This window comes from Miscanthus floridulus, chromosome 6 (assembly GCF_019320115.1).
Source record: "Miscanthus floridulus cultivar M001 chromosome 6, ASM1932011v1, whole genome shotgun sequence".
Classification (NCBI taxonomy): domain Eukaryota; kingdom Viridiplantae; phylum Streptophyta; class Magnoliopsida; order Poales; family Poaceae; genus Miscanthus; species Miscanthus floridulus.
The window spans coordinates 46,877,631-46,897,453 of NC_089585.1; the positions used below are offsets into that span (position 1 = coordinate 46,877,631).

The 19,823-nt window shown below is 42.9% G+C and overlaps 1 long non-coding RNA gene across 2 annotated transcripts; it reads left to right on the forward strand.

Annotated features, from left to right (window-relative positions):
* The first annotated feature begins 503 nt into the window (after positions 1 to 503).
* Positions 504 to 14,880, forward strand: LOC136458217 (uncharacterized). 2 transcript variants are annotated; one of them, XR_010759924.1, is made up of 3 exons: positions 504 to 578; positions 14,163 to 14,656; positions 14,757 to 14,880. It is a non-coding gene; the product is annotated as an uncharacterized lncRNA (long non-coding RNA). The 2 variants fall into 2 exon arrangements; XR_010759925.1 differs by lacking the exon at positions 504 to 578 and adding an exon at positions 14,015 to 14,092.
* The last annotated feature ends 4,943 nt before the right edge of the window (positions 14,881 to 19,823 follow it).

Genomic DNA, 19,823 nt, shown 5'->3' on the forward strand with positions numbered 1-19,823 from the left:
TTGCCATCGATGTGTACTCACTGAGGCGGTTGTGGACGGTCGCATTGCTGTACGCCTCGGGCCCGTCCTCTGGGTTGTAGTCGACATCGGACGTCGCCTTGCCCTTGTGGGCCATATCAAATGCCTTGAAGATGGAGCAAGGCTGGCCACCATGTGACGCCGACTGTAAGAAAAATAGCAAGATTATTAGAAATCATGAAGAATTGAGCGTTAGAATAAATAAATGAATTCGCGTACCCATGTTTCTGCGTATCCGCTAAGGCTGCGGCTGCCTTGATGGTGTGCTACACCTGGCATCATCAAACGCCATTCCCGGCACAAGTTGTGCGTCTCCTCCCACTCGCGTGAGCACCACTTGTCCATCATCTGTTCCTAGCACTGGGGATGCGCGACGCACCAATAAGGAATCATCTACAGGCCATCAAGTACATGACATATCAGAAGATGAAATTAAGCCTACTTAATCTCAAATGGAAACAATATTAATGTTCTATATTTACCTGCAGGTACTGGTCTCGGGTCAGCGTCATGCTCCTTGTGTCCCTTTTGGTGACCTTCGTTCCAAGGACGATCCCGTGGTAAGTTACGATGACCTAGATGCGCGCCTCGTAATGTATGTCCACGACGAGTTTTTTCCAGCATTTGGTAGCCACCGCATCCGCCCTGGCCTCATGTCCGTCCTAGCATCTAAAGAAATCCTACATACAAACACAATATATCCATTCATTATTTCAATAATGTCCAATGAATGCAATGTATTGAGCAATGTAGTGCGAGGAGGACTTACCCACAGCTCTTGCTTCACCCGCTCTGCCTTGTTGATGAATACCCTACGGGCCCAATCTGCAGCATTAGGGGCGGCGGCGTAGTGGTCAAACGAGTAGGCCGGCCCCATCACTCCGGCGTACTCAACCAGGCCAGGGAAGTGCTCCTTGCACAGAAGACCGAGGATGCCATTGACTTAGCATGTGTGAGCACCTCCACTCGCCACAATCGTCCAGTTCCTGCCCAAGTGATTAAGAAAAATTATTAGTTTCTATTTTGATTTTCAACATATTATATAAAAGTAGTGATAACATCTAAAGTTACTTACTTTTCCCCCTCGGGTCGAATCAGCGGGCGGCTCTCACGAGGTATCGGTCGCTGAGGGAGGCTCGCGGGACCTCGCAAGTAGACGCTCGATGAACTAGAGGAAGCGGAACCCCCTTGAAAGGTCCTAATGGCTAGAGGGGGGGGGTAAATAGCCTAATAAAAAATTCTACAACAACACTTAACAAAAGGTTAGACGATTATGAGGCGAAGCAAGTGTTGCGTTAGCCTACTCAAAATGCAAGCCACCTACCACAATTCTAGTTTAGATAATGTTTATCCACACAATAGCAAAGACACTACCCTATGTTAGTGTGCTCTCAATGACTAACTAAAGAGCCACACCAACCAAGCAAACAAGCTCTCACAACTAGTTACACTAAAGAGCTTGACAACTAGTTTGCGGTAAAGTAAAGAGAGTGATTAAGAAGGTTATACTGTCCTGTAGAGGAAGGAACCAATCAATCACAAGGATGAATAACAATGAAGACCAATCACCTCGGAATCAATGATGAACACAATGATTTTTACCGAGGTTCACTTGCTTGCCGGCAAGCTAGTCCTCGTTGTGGCGATTCACTCACTTGGAGGTTCACGCGCTAATTGGCTTCACACGCCAAACCCTCAAAAGGGTGCCGCACAACCAACACAAGATGAGGATCATACAAGCCATGAGCAATCCACTAGAGTACCTTTTGGCGCACCATTGGGGAAAGGTCAAGAACCCCTTACAATCACCACGATCGGAGCCGGAGACAATCACCACCCTCTGCTCAACGATTCTTGCTGCTCCAAGCCATCTAGGTGGCGGCAACCACCAAGAGTAACAAGCAAAATCCGTAGCAAAACACGAACACCAAGTGCCTCTAGATGCAATCACTCAAGCAATGCACTTGGATCACTCCCAATCTCACTATGATGATGAATCAATGATGGAGATGAGTGGGAGGTCTTTGGCTAAGCTCACAAGGTTGCTATGTCAATGAAAATGGCCAAAGATGTGAGCTACAGCCGGCCATGGGGCTTAAATAGAAGCCCCCATGAAATAGAGCCATTGTACCCCTTCACTAGGCATAACACGGGGTGACCGAACGCTCCGGTCAGACTGACCGGACGCTAGCCCTCAGCATCCAGTCACCCGATGGACGCCACGCGTCACCAGCTTCAAACGCTGTTTGTCATATTTCAACGGCTATGAAGTTGACCGGACGATCCGGCAAAACTGACCGGATGCTGAAGCCCCAGTGTCTAGTCATTTCCAGTATGCTCCCCGAGGCGTATTTCTTCGACCGAACACGTCCGGTCCACCTCGACCGGACACAGTCCAACGTCCGATGGTTAACCCTAGGCACTGTGCCGTCTTACCAGTTCGACCGGACGCAAGCAGCAAGCGTCCGGTGCTTTCAGACCCAGCGTCCGGTCAGTTGACCGACGCCAGTGTCTTCGCGACCAACTCCTTTTTACTTCTAACTTCTCCACCCTTGCTCAAATGTGCTAACCACCAAGTGTATCACCTTGTGCACATGTGTTAGCATATTTTCACAAACATTTTCAAGGGTGTTAGCACTCTACTAGATCCTAAATGCATATGCAATGAGTTAGAGCATCTAGTGGCACTTTGATAACCGTATTCCGATACAAGTTTCACCCCTCTTAATAGTATGGCTATCTAACCTAAATGTGATCACACTCTCTAAGTGTCTTGATCACCAAAACAAAATAGCTCCTACAAGTTATACCTTTGCCTTGAGCTTTTTGTTTTTCTCTTTCTTCTTTTCAAGTTTAAGCCTTTGATCATCGCCATGCCATCACCATTGTCATGTTATGATCTTCATTAGCTTCTCCACTTGAAGTGTGCTACCTATCTCATGATCACTTGATAAACTAGGTTAGCACTTAGGGTTTCATCAATTCATCAAAACCAAACTAGAGCTTTCAATCTCCCCCTTTTTGGTAATTGATGACAACCCTTATACAAAGATATGAAATAAAATTCAATTGAATCCATGTTGCTTGCCCAAGCATATTTACCATGTGTAAAAGGATATGGACAAGTTTCATGAACCCTAAATGGTAGTAATTGCTCCCCCTACATATGTGCTAAGAGTTTGGATTATAGCTTGCACATATGCTTAGATAGGAAATATATGAGTCAATGTCTACCGAATGATGCTAAGGTATAAGAGATGGACCTTTGAAGCGTGATACCAATCGGAGTGCACCAATATACCATCCTTAGCACCATAGTTAGCTCAATACCACTTGGAAACATACTTTAGAAAGATACCACTTGTAAAGACTTTCTTGGAAATGAAGGTTATCTAGTAATTTCATTTCATCATTCAATCTTACAACTAACATACATCACACAAGCATGGATGTTTAAATTTAATACTTGTGCCATGCAAGCAAACATATGAAATGCACATTCAAATGCACCATACAAGTTCATGAGCTTGCTCTCAAAAATTTTAGTTGATCCCTTTCCTTTGTCATATCTCTCCCCTTATGTCATATATCAAGATATCTTTATGTTTCACTCCCTTTATGATATTTCTCTCCCTTTTTCACTATTTTTACTACTATCTTTGTTTCTCTCCCCCTTTGTCATCAATGACCACAAAGGTTCTAAATGTAGATAGTATTACTTGTAGGGTCGAGATTATCAATGTCAATCAATGGGGTGAGGATTATTTGCCCAAATTTGGTCTAATCTAGATCATTTGCCAAAGATATTTAACTCAGTTTGATTCAAGGACAAGCTTCTTCACACCTCCAAATAAGGGTTATCTTGTACCATGTTGAGTTTAAATACTTAGAGCTCATTTTGTAGATTAAACACTTGGTTTACAAGCCCATAAACATGTCATATGCCATCACTAGATCAAGTCAAGCATAGAAGCAATAGTGATACCATATAGACATCAAAATCATTTGATTTTCATGAATGAGCCTAATAAAATAGAACCACTTGAGAGGTCCTAATGAAATTAAAAAAATGTGACTAGATGCACTAATCATGTCCTTAGCAAAGATGTATGTCATGCCAATCAACTTTTACCTTGGATTGCTCGAATGAGAGGCATGTCATATGAGTGGGGGGTGCATCAACACATATTTGAGAAATCCAATATGTTCAACACATTCCTTAGCTTGCAAAACCTTTTCTCATCCAATGGCTTGGTGAATATGTCGGTAAGTTAATCTTCAGTGCCTACACTCTCAATGCAAATGTCCCCTTTTTGTTGGTGATCTCTTATGAAATGGTGGCGGACATCAATGTGCTTTGTTCTTGCATGTTGAACCAGATTGTTGGTTAGCTTGATTGCACTCTCATTGTCACATAGCAATGGCACTTTCTTGAACTTGATAACAAAATCACTCAAAGTGGCCTTCATCCAAAGTATTTGTGCACAACAACTACCGGCGGATATGTATTCAGCTTCGGCGGTTGATAATGCAATACTATTTTGCTTCTTTGATGACCATGAGACAAGTGATCTTCCCAACAATTGATATGTGCCCGAGGTGCTCTTCCTTTCAACCTTATATCCCGCATAATCCGAGTCGGAGTAACCAACTAGCTCAAACTTTGCTCCTTTGGGATACCACAAACCAACATTTGGTGTATGCTTCAAGTACCTCAATATTCTCTTTGTAGCCTTCAAATGACTTTCTCTTGGTGAGTCTTGAAATCTTGCACACATGCATACACTAAACATGACATCCGGCCTTGATGCGGTCACATAGAGTAGGCTTCCAATCATGGACCGATACAACTTTTGATCCACCATATTTCCACTTGCATCACTATCCAAGTTGCCATTGGTTCCCATTGGTGTGCTAATGACTTTGCTATCAATCATGCCAAACTTCTTGATCATGTCCTTGATGTACTTGCCTTGACTCACAAATGTACCATTCTTCAATTGCTTGATTTGAAGACCAAGGAAGTAACTTAACTCTCCAATCATGGATATTTCAAACTCATTAGCCATCATCTTTCCAAACTCATCACAAAATTCTTGATTGGTTGATCCAAATATGATATCATCAACATAGATTTGCAATACAAATAGATCTTTTCCAATCTTCTTGATGAAAAGAGTGGTGTCAACCTTGCCCATTGTGAACCCTTTATAGAGGAGAAAGTCCCTCAATCTCTCATACCATGCTCTAGGTGCCATACAATGCCTTCTTCAACTTGTATACATGGTTGGGCTTCTTATCATCTTCAAAACCGGGAGGTTGCTCAACATATACTTCTCCATTGATATAACCATTGAGAAATGCACTCTTGACATCTATTTGATAGAGCTTGATGTTGTGGACATAAGCATAGGCTAGCAAGATTCTTATTGCTTCCAATCTAGCAACCGGGGTATATGTTTCTCCAAAGTCAAGACCTTCAACTTGTGTATATCCTTGTGCTACCAATCTTGCTTTGTTCCTTACTATTATCCCATCTTGATCTTGCTTGTTTCTAAAGACCCATTTGGTTTCAATCACATTGTGTCCCTTTGGTCTTTCTACCAACTCTCATACTTGATTTCTTATGAAGTTGTTCAATTCTTCATGCATAGCATTCACCCAATCAACATCCTTCAATGCGTCATCTATCTTTTTCGGTTCAATGGATGATACAAATGAGAAGTGTTCACAAAATGATGCCAATCTTGATCTTGTTTGTACACCTCTTGAAATATCTCCAATTATAGTGTCTAAAGGATGATCTCTTGCAATATTGGTTGGTTGGAGACTTGGAGTATTGGAACTTGATTGCTTGCACTTGCTTGATCATTGGGTTGAGATGATGTACTAGCTATTTAATCTTGTTCATTGTTATGAGAGTCACTTGCACTAGCTTGATTTGTATCATTTTGCACATTTGAGTTGGAGAGCACTTGCACTTGATCATCTTCATCATCAATCACTTGCCTAGGCCTCAATTCACCAATATCCATGTTTTTCATGGCATTTGAAAGTTGAATGCCTCTAACATCTTCCAAGTTCTCATTCTCTACTTGTGAACCCTTGGTTTCATCAAATTCAACATCATAAACTTCCTCAAGAGTACCACTATCCAAATTCCAAACTCTATATGCTTTGCTTGTAGTGGAATAACCAAGTAAGAATCCTTCATCACATTTCTTATCAAACTTACCCAATCTAGTGCCTTTCTTCAAGATATAGCATTTGTAACCAAAGACCCGAAAATATGCAATGTTGGGCTTTCTACCATTCAAGAGCTCATATGGTGTCTTTTCTTTCAATCGGTGACAATAGAGGTGGTTGCTACAATAGCAAGCCGTGTTGATAGCTTTGGCCCAAAAGGATTGACTCACATTATGCTCACTAAGCATAGACCTTGCCATATCAATGAGTGTTCTATTCTTTCTCTCAATAAGGCCATTTGATTGAGGTGTGTACTTGGCCAAGAATTGATGTCTAATTCCAAATTTATCACATAACTCATCAATTCTAGTGTTCTTGAACTCACTACCATTGTCACTTCTAACTCTCTTGATGGTTGTTTCAAACTCATTATGAATGCCTTTGACAAATGATTTGAATGTTGCAAATACATCACTTTTGTCCACTAGAAAGAATACCCATGTGTATCTAGTGTAGTCATCTACTATCATAAATCCATATTTGTTACCACTGATACTAGTGTATTGTGTTGGCCCAAACAAATCCATGTGTAATAACTCAAATGCTTTACTAGTGCTCATCAAGCTTTTCTTAGGATGGGTGTTTCCAACTTGTTTACCGACTTGACAAGAGCTACAAAGCTTATCCTTTTCAAACACAACATCTTTCAAGCCTTTAACTAAGTCATGCTTAATCAATCTATTCAATTATTTCATTCCAACATGACCAAGCCTTCTATGCCATAACTAACTCATGCTAGACTTTGTGAACAAGCATGTAGATAATTTAGCTTCACTAGCATTGAAATCAACCAAGTATAGATTCTCATATCTAAAACCTTTGAAGATCAAGTTAGAGCCATCTACACTTATGATCTCTACATCATCTATCCCAAATATGCATTTGAATCCAAGATCACACAATTAAGCCACGGATAGCAAATTAAAATTCAAGCTCTCAACTAGCAATACATTGGATATGCTCATGTCATTTGATATTGCAATCTTACCAAGCCCTTTGACCTTGCCTTTGCCATTATCACCAAATGTGATACTATCATAACCATCATTGTCATTGGTGTTGATTGAGTTGAACATTCTTGCATCACTGGTCATGTGTTGAGTGCACCCACTATCAAGAACCTAATGCCTTCCTCCGGCTTTGTAATTGACCTACAAAAGAAGATTAATTCTTTTTAGGTACCCAAACTTGCTTGGGTCCTTGAAGGTTAGTAACCAAGCTCTTTGGCACCCAAATGGCTTTCTTTTTTGAGTCCATCCATGGTTTGCCAATTAACTTAGCCTTCACACCATTTGTACCCTTAACAAGCATATAGGAAGAATTAAGCTTAATGGAGGATACATTAGCATTTTTGCTTTTGTTGGTGCATTCATGCTCTCTATGACCAACTTGCTTGCAACTAGTGCAAAACCGACCATTGTTCTTCACAAAACTTGTCTTGTGAGGAGCAAAGGCCACCTTGTCTTTCTTAGAGGTATAGCCCAATCCCTCTTTGTAGAGAGAAGCTCTTTGGCTACCCAAGGCCATAAGCAAGTGGTCCTCACCACCATAAGCCTTAGCCAAGGTGTGAGTGAGCTTAGTTACCTCCTTCTTGAGGTTCTCATTCTCAACCACTAGTGAGGTATCACAAGTGAGATCATCACTACTAGATGAGATGGAAGTGGAAGTGCTACAAGAAGGGTTAGTTGGAGGAACAATGATAGGCATAGATAATGATCCATCAATTATATCACAAGTTAAACCTACATTGCAAGTTTCAACATGCTCCTTTTTAGTTTGCTCATCAAGTAGAAAGGAATGAGCCTTTTCAAGCTTTTTGTGAGCCTTGCAAAGCTTCTCATAGGCATCCTCTTGCCTCTCATGAGATGCATTGAGCTCATCAAATGCTTGCTTAAGGGCTTTTAGTTCCTTACGTAAGCTTTTGCATTCCCTTCTTGAGATGTCAAAGTGTTCTCTAGCATCTTCTAGCATGTCAATTAATTCATCTTTAGTAGGTTCATCATCATCATTATCACTATCACTATCATGTTCATTATCACTTCCATCATCACAAGTTTATACCTTAGTGGCCTTAGCCATGAAGCATGATGGAGAGTCGAAGAGAGAAGGCTTCTCATTGATTGCTATACTTGCAAGAACCTTCTTCTTGGTGGTCTTGTGATCATCACTATCATCATCATCATCACTTGAGGAAGCATCACTATACCAAGTGACCACATACGATCCACCCTTCTTCTTCTTGAAGAATGTCTTGTCCTTCTTCTCCTTCATTTCTTTCTTGTCCTTCTTCTTGTTCTTCTTGCCATCATCATTGTCGCTATTATATGGGCATTGAGCAACAAGATGATCTTTGCTTCCACACTTGAAGCATCTTCTTGACTCTTCTTTGTTCTTGGATGAAGACTTCTTTCTTCTAGCACAGTAGCCCTTCTTCACCATGAACTTGCCAAATCTCTTGACAAATAGAGCCATCTTTTCATCATCACTATCATCCCATGAATCATCATCCTCACTTGATGTTTCTTGCTTTGCTTTGCCCTTGGATGATGTGGCCTTGAATGCCACACTCTTCTTCTTGTCTTCCTTCTTCTCATCTTTCTTCTCCCTCTTTTCTTCCTTCTCATCATCACCTCTATAGGCATCATCGGTCATGATATCTCCCAAGACTTGGTTTGGTGTCCAAACCACTCCTTACTAGAATAGTGACCAATGTACCAAATCTTGAGGGTAAGCATCTCAAGAACTTATTTGAGAATTCCTTGTCCTCTATCTTCTCACCAAGTGCCTTGAGATCATTTACAATCACTTCCATCCAATGGAACATGTCCGGCACACTCTCATCTTCCTTCATCTTGAAACTAACAAATTTATCCTTGAGAATGTATGCCTTTGCACCCTTGTTGCCTTGGTGCCCTCAAATGATTCTTCCAATTTCTTCCATGCCTCATGAGCTCTCTCAATGTTCTTGATTTGCTCAAATGTTCTCTCATCCAAAGCATCATGGATGGCACTAAGAGCAATGTCATTGTTTTGGAGTAGCAATTCTTCGGCAGCGGTGGGAGCCTCTTCATCTTCTATCTCAATTTTTGTTTCTATCACCTTCCAAATCTTCCTATTGATTGACTTGATATATGTTGTTATCTTAGCCTTCCAATAAGGATAGTTGGAGCCATCAAATTGGGGTGGTTTCTTGGTGTTGTTGATTTGAGCCATTTTAACACCGAAGGTTGTTAAGCCTCAAATAACGGTGACCTCGGCTCTGATAACACTTGAAAGGTCCTAATGGATAGAGGGAGGGGGTGAATAGCCTAATAAAAAATTCTACAACAACACTTAATAAAAGGTTAGACGATTATGAGGCGAAGCAAGTGTTGCGTTAGCCTACTCAAAATATAAGCCACCTACCACAATTCTAGTTTAGATAATGTTTATCCACACAATAGCAAAGACACTACCCTATGTTAGTGTGCTCTCAATGACTAACTAAAGAGCCACACCAACCAAGCAAACAAGCTCTCACAACTAGTTACACTAAAGAGCTTGACAACTAGTTTGTGGTAAAGTAAAGAGAGTGATCAAGAAGGTTATACCGTCATGTAGAGAAAGGAACCAATCAATCACAAGGATGAATAACAATGAAGACCAATCACCTTAGAATCAATGATGAACACAATGATTTTTACCGAGGTTCACTTGCTTGCCGGCAAGCTAGTCCTCGTTGTGGCGATTCACTCACTTGGAGGTTCACGCACTAATTGGCTTCATACGCCAAACCCTCAATAGGGTCCTACACAACCAACACAAGATGAGGATCACACAAGCCACGAGCAATCCACTAGAGTACCTTTTGGCACTCCACCGGGGAAAGGTCAAGAACCCCTTACAATCACCACGATCGGAGCCGGAGATAATCACCACCCTCTGCTCAATGATCCTTGCTGCTCCAAGCCGTCTAGGTGGCGGCAACTACCAAGAGTAACAAGCAAAATCCGCAGCGAAACACGAACACCAAGTGCCTCTAGATGCAATCACTCAAGCAATGCACTTGGATCACTCCCAATCTCACTATGATGATGAATCAATGATGGAGATGAGTGGGAGGTCTTTGGCTAAGCTCACAAGGTTGCTATGTCAATGAAAAATGGCCTAAGATGTGAGCTATAGCCGGCCATGGGGCTTAAATAGAAGCCCCCACGAAATAGAGCCGTTGTACCCCTTCACTGGGCACAACACGGGGTGACCAGACGCTAGCCCTCAGCGTCCGGTCGCCCGATGGACGCCACATGTCACCAGCTTCAAACGTTGTTCGTCAGATTTCAACGGCTACGAAGCTGACCGGACGATCCAGCAAAACTGACCGGACGCTAAAGCCCCAGTGTCCGGTCGTTTCCAGTAAGCTCCCCAAGGCGTATTTCTTCGACCGAACGCGTCCAGTCCACCTCGACTGGACATAGTCCAGCATCTGGTGGTTAACCCTAGGCACTGTGCCATCTTACCAGTTCGACCAGACGCAAGCAGCCAGCGTCCGGTGCTTTTAGACCCAGCGTCCGGTCAGTTGACCGACGCCAGCGTCTTCGCGACCAACTCCTTTTCACTTCTAACTTCTCCACCCTTGCTCAAATGTGCTAACCACCAAGTGTATCACCTTGTGCACATGCGTTACCATATTTTCACAAACATTTTCAAGGGTGTTAGCACTCCACTAGATCCTAAATGCATATGCAATGAGTTAGAGCGTCTAGTGGCACTTTGATAACCGTATTCCGATACGAGTTTCACCCCTCTTAATAGTACGGCTATCTAACCTAAATGTGATCACACTCTCTAAGTATCTTGATCACCAAAACAAAATAGCTTCTACAAGTTATACCTTTGCCTTGAGCTTTTTGTTTTTCTCCTTCTTCTTTTCAACTTTAAGCCCTTGATCATTGCCATGCCATCACCATTGTCATGTTATGATCTTCATTAGCTTCTCCACTTGAAGTGTGCTACCTATCTCATGATCACTTGATAAACTAGGTTAGCACTTAGGGTTTCATCAATTCACCAAAACCAAACTAGAGCTTTCACCCCTGCTATCGCCTCCTCCTCCTCATCCTCCTGCGCGTCCTCCTATGCCTCCTCAGCATCCTCCTGGGGCACCTGCTCCTCCTCCTCCTCCTCACACGACGGGGCAACAGGCGACGGCTCCCTCCTACGGCTGCTCCTCCTCCTACTCTCCCACGGTGCAACGGTGCTTGTCCTTCGGTACAAGGACATTAGCTTCCTCATCCCACCACCCACCATCTTTGTTCAATCACCTACAATTAAAAAGAGTAAACCAATAAGCACAGATAAACAAGAAGTACTTAGAAAGAGATGCAAAATAAACAAAACATGGACAATTCGAAACAGATACGGTTTTAGATATGGAAATATCTGCATATTTCCAACCATATCTCTTTCGAATGGGAGACGCCTAACTGAGTTACGTGATCTACAACCATGATACGGAAAGAAGGGTTATACCTAGGGTGGCGGTGGAGTCAGGCTAGCGGGGTCATGGCGGGTCGGTGTAGTGGCGAGGCGACGTGGTGCAGGCAGACAAGCAGCGGTGAGGAAGGCGATCGGGGTCGTCGAGGTACTCTGGTTCAGCTCCGACGGGCTCTTCTTTGCAAAAAAGAAACATAAAACTGTCAATACAAAATTTCAGCAGCACCTCCCCTGCACGGTGAGGTTTCCAAAACCTGCAAGAAAACCAACGGCACGATGGCTGACATGCACAAACATATGAACGACACGATGGCCGACATGCACAAGATTATGTAAGGAACACCTAGCAACGTAATCAGGATAAGCAAGGTTCAAGCGAAGATGGCATAGGGGCTCACCACTGTAGAATAGCGACCAAGATAGCCGGATGCGAAGGCGCCATTGTTTCGGCGGCCTCCTTCTCTTCCTCTTCCTTCCTCCTCTCTTCCTCTCCTCCTCCTCCGGCGGCGCGGCGCGGGGGGCGGCCCGGCGCGGGCGCGCGTGCGTGTGTGCGGTGTGTGTGGGCTAGCCTAGCCGGCGGGGTTAAATTCCCCCTTTGCCGAGTGCCTTCGATCTGGCACTCGGCAAAGGTTTTTTTTTATTTTTTTAATTCTTTGCCGAGTGCCCCCGATCCGGCACTCGGCAAAGGTTTTTTAATTTTTTTTAATTCTGTGCCGAGTGCCACCTGGCCTTGCATTGGCAAAGCGGGGTTTTTTTAAAAAAAATTCTTTGTCGAGTGCCTCCGATCTGGCACTCGGCAAAGTATTTTTTAATTTTTTAAAATTCTTTGCCAAGTACCAACCGATCTGGTACTCGGTAAAGAGGGATTTTTTTAAAAAAATTTAAAAAATCTTTGCCGATTGCCAGCCGTCCTGACACTTGGCAAACCATATATTTTTTTACTTTTGACCTCCAAACTTTTTCTACGGTCCTCATACAATACCTGGTACTCCATGTTCTATTGTGGCACATTTCTCGGACTTTTTCTATATTTCTTTAATTTATTTTATTTAATTGAATTTTCTTGGATAATTCAAATTATAACTACTAGTCATTCGAATAATGAAAAAATAAATGAAAAATGATATTCATGTTATTTAGTATAATATGAGACCGTATCCAGGAACAGATCACCAATTTTGAACATCTTGTTCACGAAACATGACCACGAACTTGCGGTCGAGTTGTTTTTAAATTCTATAAAAAGCAAACAAAGTCCGAAAATCATGAAACTTGTCAAGATATCAAGATATCATATGTGGAGGCTGCGATAAAAAATTGTGGAGGTTTCATGCAATTTTGTCACGTACGATGCTTACCACCTCGTCGCCCTCTTCTCGAAATCATGAAACTTCTTCAGAGATTCTTCGGTTTGCAAGCATCGTACGTGAAAACTTGCGTAAAACCTTCGTAATTTTTTATCACAGCCTCCACATATGATATGATGACATCTTGACAAGTTTCATGATTTTCGGACTTCGTTTGTTTTTTATAGAATTTAAAAATAACTCGACCGCAAATTCGTGGTCATGTTTTGTGAACAAGATGTTCAAAATTAGTAGTCTGTTTCTGGATATGGCCTCACATTATACTAAATAACATGAGTATCATTTTTTCATTCATTTTTTTCATTATTCGAATGACTAACGGTTATAATTTGAATTATCCAAGAAAATTCAATTAAATGAAATAAATTAAAGAAATATAGAAAAAGTCCGAGAAATGTGCCACATTGGAACATAGAGTATCAGGTATTGTATGAGGACTGCAGAAAAAGTTTAGAGGTCAAAAATAATAAAAAAAAATGATTTGTCGAGTGTCAAAAAATAATACTCAGCAAAGGAGCCTCTTTGCCGAGTGTCAGGATAAGACACTCGGCAAAGGATCAACGGCGCCTGCCGGCCGTTAACGGAGGCGGCCCTTTGCCGAGTGTCTTATCCTGACACTCGGCAAACCACCTCTTTACCGACTGTTATTGTTTGCCGAGTGCTCGGCACTCGATAAACCACCTCTTTGTCGAGTGCCAGTTGTTTGCCGAGTGTTTTCTCTCTGACACTCGACAAACAATCTCTTTGTCGAGTGCCCGATAAAACGCACTCGATAAAGTTTAGGACACTCGACAAATAAGCCGTCTGCGATAGTGCAAGTTTCATGCCAGCTAAGGGGCTAAGGGGACCATCGTGACCCTCCCCCTCACGGCCGCATGAACGCAGGAACTGCCGTGCCTCCCCCTCTTCCGCTTTAATTTCCTGCTACCATCCGATCTGCTTCCCATTATCCCCTCCACTTCCCTAACCCCAATCCCTCCACTAATCAGGTAAAATCAATAATTTTCATCGCGTCCACCTGAAGCATCCACTCACAAGCCACATACGTTTCAAATCCAGGTGCGTGAATTGAATTGTCTGCTGGGCTCCTGTGCCCGCCGCTCCCACGAGCTATGAAGCATCGCCCTGAGCATCGCCGCCATCCCCGGGCATAGATGAGCCGATGCTATCACAGACCATGACATGGAAGGTGGATCCTGCCCCCGGATGTATCGGAGATGTCAGCTCAGGCGCAGGCGTGTGCTCAGAAGGGAAGGCTGAGAATGGAGGCGTCAAGCTGCGGCGGCGTGGGGACTGAGGTGCGTGGGGAAGAGACGAGGATGCGCCACTGGAGGCTTGGCGGCACGGCAGCGTGGGGACAGGTGAGGGTCGCGCGGATCTAGATTGCGAACTACGAACGGGGAGCCCGGGAGGGGCGGTCGTGGTGCCCGGCAATGTACTACATTCGGCAGGGATGTCCCAGGTGCCAACCCAGCTGATCTGGGAAGGTGGCAGCTCCACCGGACGGCTTCACTGCATCCGGGCGACGACCATGGAGTTCTCTGCCACGTCAGGTGAATACTTTTTTACTAGACTTGACAGGCCTCTATTATTATCTAATCCTTGAAACTTCTAAAAAAAAAACTAATCCTTCAAAGGAAGTTTTGACAGCAGATTTGGAAACTACTCGTGTGCGTTCTCCATGTGGACTGTAATCCTACGCTATTTTCTAAGTTTTGCTCCAGCAGTTGATGCTGGAACAAGAAAACCACAAACCCGAATTAATGTCTACTCTTTTATTTTATCATGTTCTAATTTTTATCAAAGTCAATAAGTTTGTATAATGGTTCTTTAAAAGATGTAGTAGTAAAATGGTGTTACTCTTTGCCGTTTTCACACTATTATCTAATTTTTTATCTCAATTTTCTTCAAATCCCATATAACCACACTATCATCCCTCTAAAAATTCTTCTTACATACACGCAACAAAATCTCGCAGCAACGCGCGGGGTATCGTCTAGTTAGTTTACAATGGAAATGGGTCAAATCAACCGATAGTTAACATGACCCACAAAAGTAAGGTCATTGATTCATAAAGTCAGTCTCAAAGTCTAAACACAGTATCAAAACGTGGTGACTCATTGGATAATATGGATCAACACTCATCAACATTAATAATCTTTTTCTTTAACCTTTTGGTTTTCATTTCTTTCACATAAGCACAGTTGGTCATAACTCTTAAGTACTCTATTCTTTGAGAAATATCATATTTTAAAAGTGAAATTTAGATAAAATTAAATTGTAACTTACTTATTTTGATGCATTGCTCAAATGTATCATCATGATTCTTTTTAATCTTATATCTTTTTTATAAGTGTTGATAGTATTCATGGCCTATGATAGAAAAATATATATATTCAGGTCAATAGATACTACCCACTAGATGTATTGACCAATGATGCCATAATCTTTAGTGAAATAGATTGACTCATGACCTCTAAAATTAATCTTTGTACTAGGAAGTTGAGTCAAAGTCCGGAGCCGGCTCAGCCCATTTTCATCCGAGTCATAGCAGCACATTATTACATATTATTATAAGTCCAAACTAAATCTGATTAGGGCAGTCCCAATGATGCATTGATGATGGTTTCTATCCTCATTAAATAACTTGCCACGTAGGCAAAATGCTGACATGGCAACGTAATTAATGAAGAAAGAGAGCAAAAATCATAGAAATTGTTTCTTCATGAAGAAACCAGGTCTACTCTTGACCCAATGCACCAAGAAACTATAAAATCGCCATTGGGGAGAAACCATCAGTTTCTAGGGAGCTCGTGTCGCACTCCCATTGGAGGAAAAAATAGAGTTGGGAGAGAGAAAGAGAAAATAGTTATTACTCATAGAAACCATGGGTTGGAAAGCAGTACTTTTTTTTGTACGGTATCCTATGTTATAGAAACTACTAGTTTCTTTCATTGGGACTGCCCTTATGGGTTGCCAAACCAGAGCAATCTGACTCGACAAATAAAGCTGTTTTGACCAAACAAGTCGTACGTCCCCTGTGCTCTAGACATTAGCGGTAATACTTCATGTAGGTCTGTCCGTGACTATGCATCCAGACGTGGCTCTCGGGCCAAAAAAAACAAATCCCCATCCTCTCATGCTTATCTACCCGTCCCTCCTGAGCCCACCCCCACTCCTTCATGCTTATCCGCCCAGCCTGAAAGCAGCGCGGTTGCTCATCCGTCCACTCCCTTCTCTAGCGCGCGCTCGTCAGGCTGCCGCGCCATTTCCTTTACCTGTCACAGGCCGCGCCGCACGCCCTCGCTCCCTGTGTCGCTCACCTACGTGGCAGCCACCTGCATTGCTCGGCATGGCTGCTCATCCGTCTGCCCCCTTCCCCAGCGCACGCTCGTGGGGTTGCCGCGTCGTGCCCTTCCTCCCATCATCGGCCGCGCCGCTCACCTGCATGGTAGTCACCTGCGTCGCTCACTCCCTCACGGTTCGTCCGTCACCCATTGCCGTTGGGCGTGCCGCTACCCCGCCATGGCCGCTGGGACACATGTGCCGTGGCATCTTAGGTCTTCACCGTGCGAACCAAGGGCACCCATGAGCGTGGCTGATGCTGGTGGTGCTCGCACGTCGTGGCTTGCTGCCGGCTCCCACCTCCACGAGCGAAATTGACTGGCCCAGTCTTCCTCCCCTATGCTGCATATATATGTTTCAAGTGTTTCAGATGTTTCAGCTGTATGTTGCAATTATTTCATCTTGATGTTGCAAAAGTAGATCGGGCGATGTTGCTTATATTGCAAGTATTTCAGAGGCATGTTGCAAGCATTTGTTCATAATGTTTCATCTGTTTCCAGACGTACGTTGCAATTTTTTATCTAGATGTGTTTCACACATATGTTGCAACAGTATGTTCCAAATATTTTAGCTATTTCAGTCTTATGTTGCAGCAAGTGGTTTCATGTTGCAAGTTGCAAATCTGGGTGTTTCGTGCGTTTCACACACATGTTGCAAGTGCATGTTCCAAATATTTCATCTACTTTCAGACGTATGTTGCATTCAAATATTTTTCATGTTGCAAGTATTTTATGTTGTACGGTCGGGGGCGAGCGGCCGATGGTGCTACGATCGAGGCGCACTGGGGGCGTGCTCCTCCTCAGCTGCTCATCTCGGCTCCTGAGTGCTGCCCGTGCGGAGAGAGAGGAGGGGGTCAGGGCAACCGACGGACGCAGAGAAGAGGTGAAGTGCGTGCGTGGGGTGGGGCGAAGGCGGATGGGGTCGGGGCGAAGGCGGACGGGGGCGGGTTGCGCATCCGTCCAGGCGTCCGGCGCTAGCCACACCCTTATTTTAGTCCTACAACATCCATTGGAAAATACTAATATTTATAATATATAATATGTATCAGTAGAATATAATTTATAATAAACCTATTTAGAGATACAAATATTAATATTATCTTGTATATACTTAGTCGAATTTAAAAACATTTTGACTCTTTGATAAGCGAGATGTGCATTTATTTTGGGACTGAGGGAATATGTCATATGGAATTCTTGGTTTAGTGTGTTCAATTTGAAAAATGAGTTAGGTTATTATTTTCACACTTCTTACCTTTTTGTTTTGGTTTGTAAAATGGAATGAGTTAATAATTAATACCAGTATAAGAAATAGAGTCATTTCACCAATTTTTTGGATTGAGCTCACGATGCACCACCTTACTGAAATAAGGTGGAATCAACCGATACATGAGGTGATGCATCATGAGTCTATTCTTAAATTTAGGCTATGTTTGGTTCAGCTTTTGGAAAGTGCTCTTCTATAAATAACCCAGAACAAGAACCAATTTGGTAGAACATGAAGCTGCTTTAATTTCTTGGAAATAGCTGCTTTCGTGTAGTCTAATTTTCACAACACCTTGAACCTTGCTTTTTTTTCTTTTGAACTTTCCAAATTGGGTGGAAATAGAGATGTTTCATAGCTGTTTCAAGAAAGATATAGAGTGGGTAGATTTCATAGGTGTTTCCTCAAATAGCTTACAAATTTTTTTGGAACGTAGGTTTAAACAGTTTTCCCTGGTTTACAGTTTCAAATAGCTTTTCCACAACTCACAACTGAACAAATAGATTTCTTATACTAATACTAAATATTAGCTAATGAGAAATAAAGCAGTGACAAATCAACACATTTTAACAAAGGACTAAATGAAACAATAACAGACGACCTCATCATTCCATAATGAATCAAAACACCGCCGTAATTTGGCAAAATATGATCAACGCAGGAAAGAAAAGGGAGAAATAGTTTTTTTTGAGAAACCGGGTTTGTATTCATATATATTTCATAAAGTTTGCAATCCAAGACTTGCAAAGACACCCTTGAAGAACGGAAAAATTACAACATAGTCCTTGTATAGTCATCCTCCCAGTCGTCCTCGTCACCGGTGGCCGGAGCAACTTGGAGCTTGAAGCCGACCTCAATCCCAACGATTGAACACAAGAGCTTAAAGCCGACCTCCATCCCAACGATTGAACACAAGCTTTTATTGGCACCAAAACCAGTCTGTCGAAATCATCAACATACTTTGTGACCGTTGAACGCCCAGGCCAAAAAAGATGGCAGTCGACCATCACATCGCTGGAGTACAAGCACTATTAGAAATATCCACTTCTATGACAAAAATCTTAATGACGGATACAAAATCGTCATAGAAGATCGCTTTTTATGACGAATATGTCCATTTCGTCATAGATCAGTGGTGACATCCTACAACCCTCCCTTTCAAATTAGACATCGTCACAAAAAACATCATAGAAGAGCATAGGGTTTCGTCACATATCACTCGTGCGACTCATCTGTGACGATCTCATTTAAACCTATGACGAACATGGCTTTATCATTGAACTAATTACACATATGTGACGAATAATATTCGATCTGTAACGAACGGCTTCGTCATAGATCTCCACACTGTACTTTCTCCATCCTATGTGCACCTGTGGGACCTATAGTTACTCATCCGTGATGCTTGCAGTTCATCATAAAAGTCTCCACTCGATCCTTTCTCCATGCGATGTCTACCTGTGGGACCCTTCTCCATCCGACGTGTACCTGTGGGACCTACAGTTACTCGTCCATGATACTTGTAATTCATCACAAAAGTCTCCACTCGGTCCTTTCTCCGTCTGACATGTACCTACGGGACCCTTCAGCATGTGACCTGTGGGCACTGATAGCTTACGTGTCATGTGTACCTGTGTAACCGTTCTCCATCTCCATCCGACCTAAGGAACCCGATGGCTTGCGTGTCACGTGTATCTATGGGACCATCCGACCCGTGGGACCCGATGGCTCACATGTCATGTGTACCTATGGGACCTTTCTCTATCTCCATCCATCCTGTGGGACCCAACAACTTGCGTGTCACTTGTTGCCACCAGGGTTTAATAAATTCAAACTCAAAAAAAACCATGAGACCTAGGTGTCAAACCCGGTACCTAGATCAAGAAATTGACCGTCTTCACCATTACACTAGACGCCTGGTTGTGTTGACATGTCTTTGGAGTCCTAATAGTAGTATATGTTCTCTGTGTGGACATGTTGACTTATATATTAGATGTATCCCCTATAAGTGGAAACAAATCTGTGCCCACTGGACTTGCGGTGCTGGTGGATCCCTGGTGTGCTGGGGTGGCTTAGGCATTCTTTTGGAGGCTAGGCGGCGGGTCTTCCCAA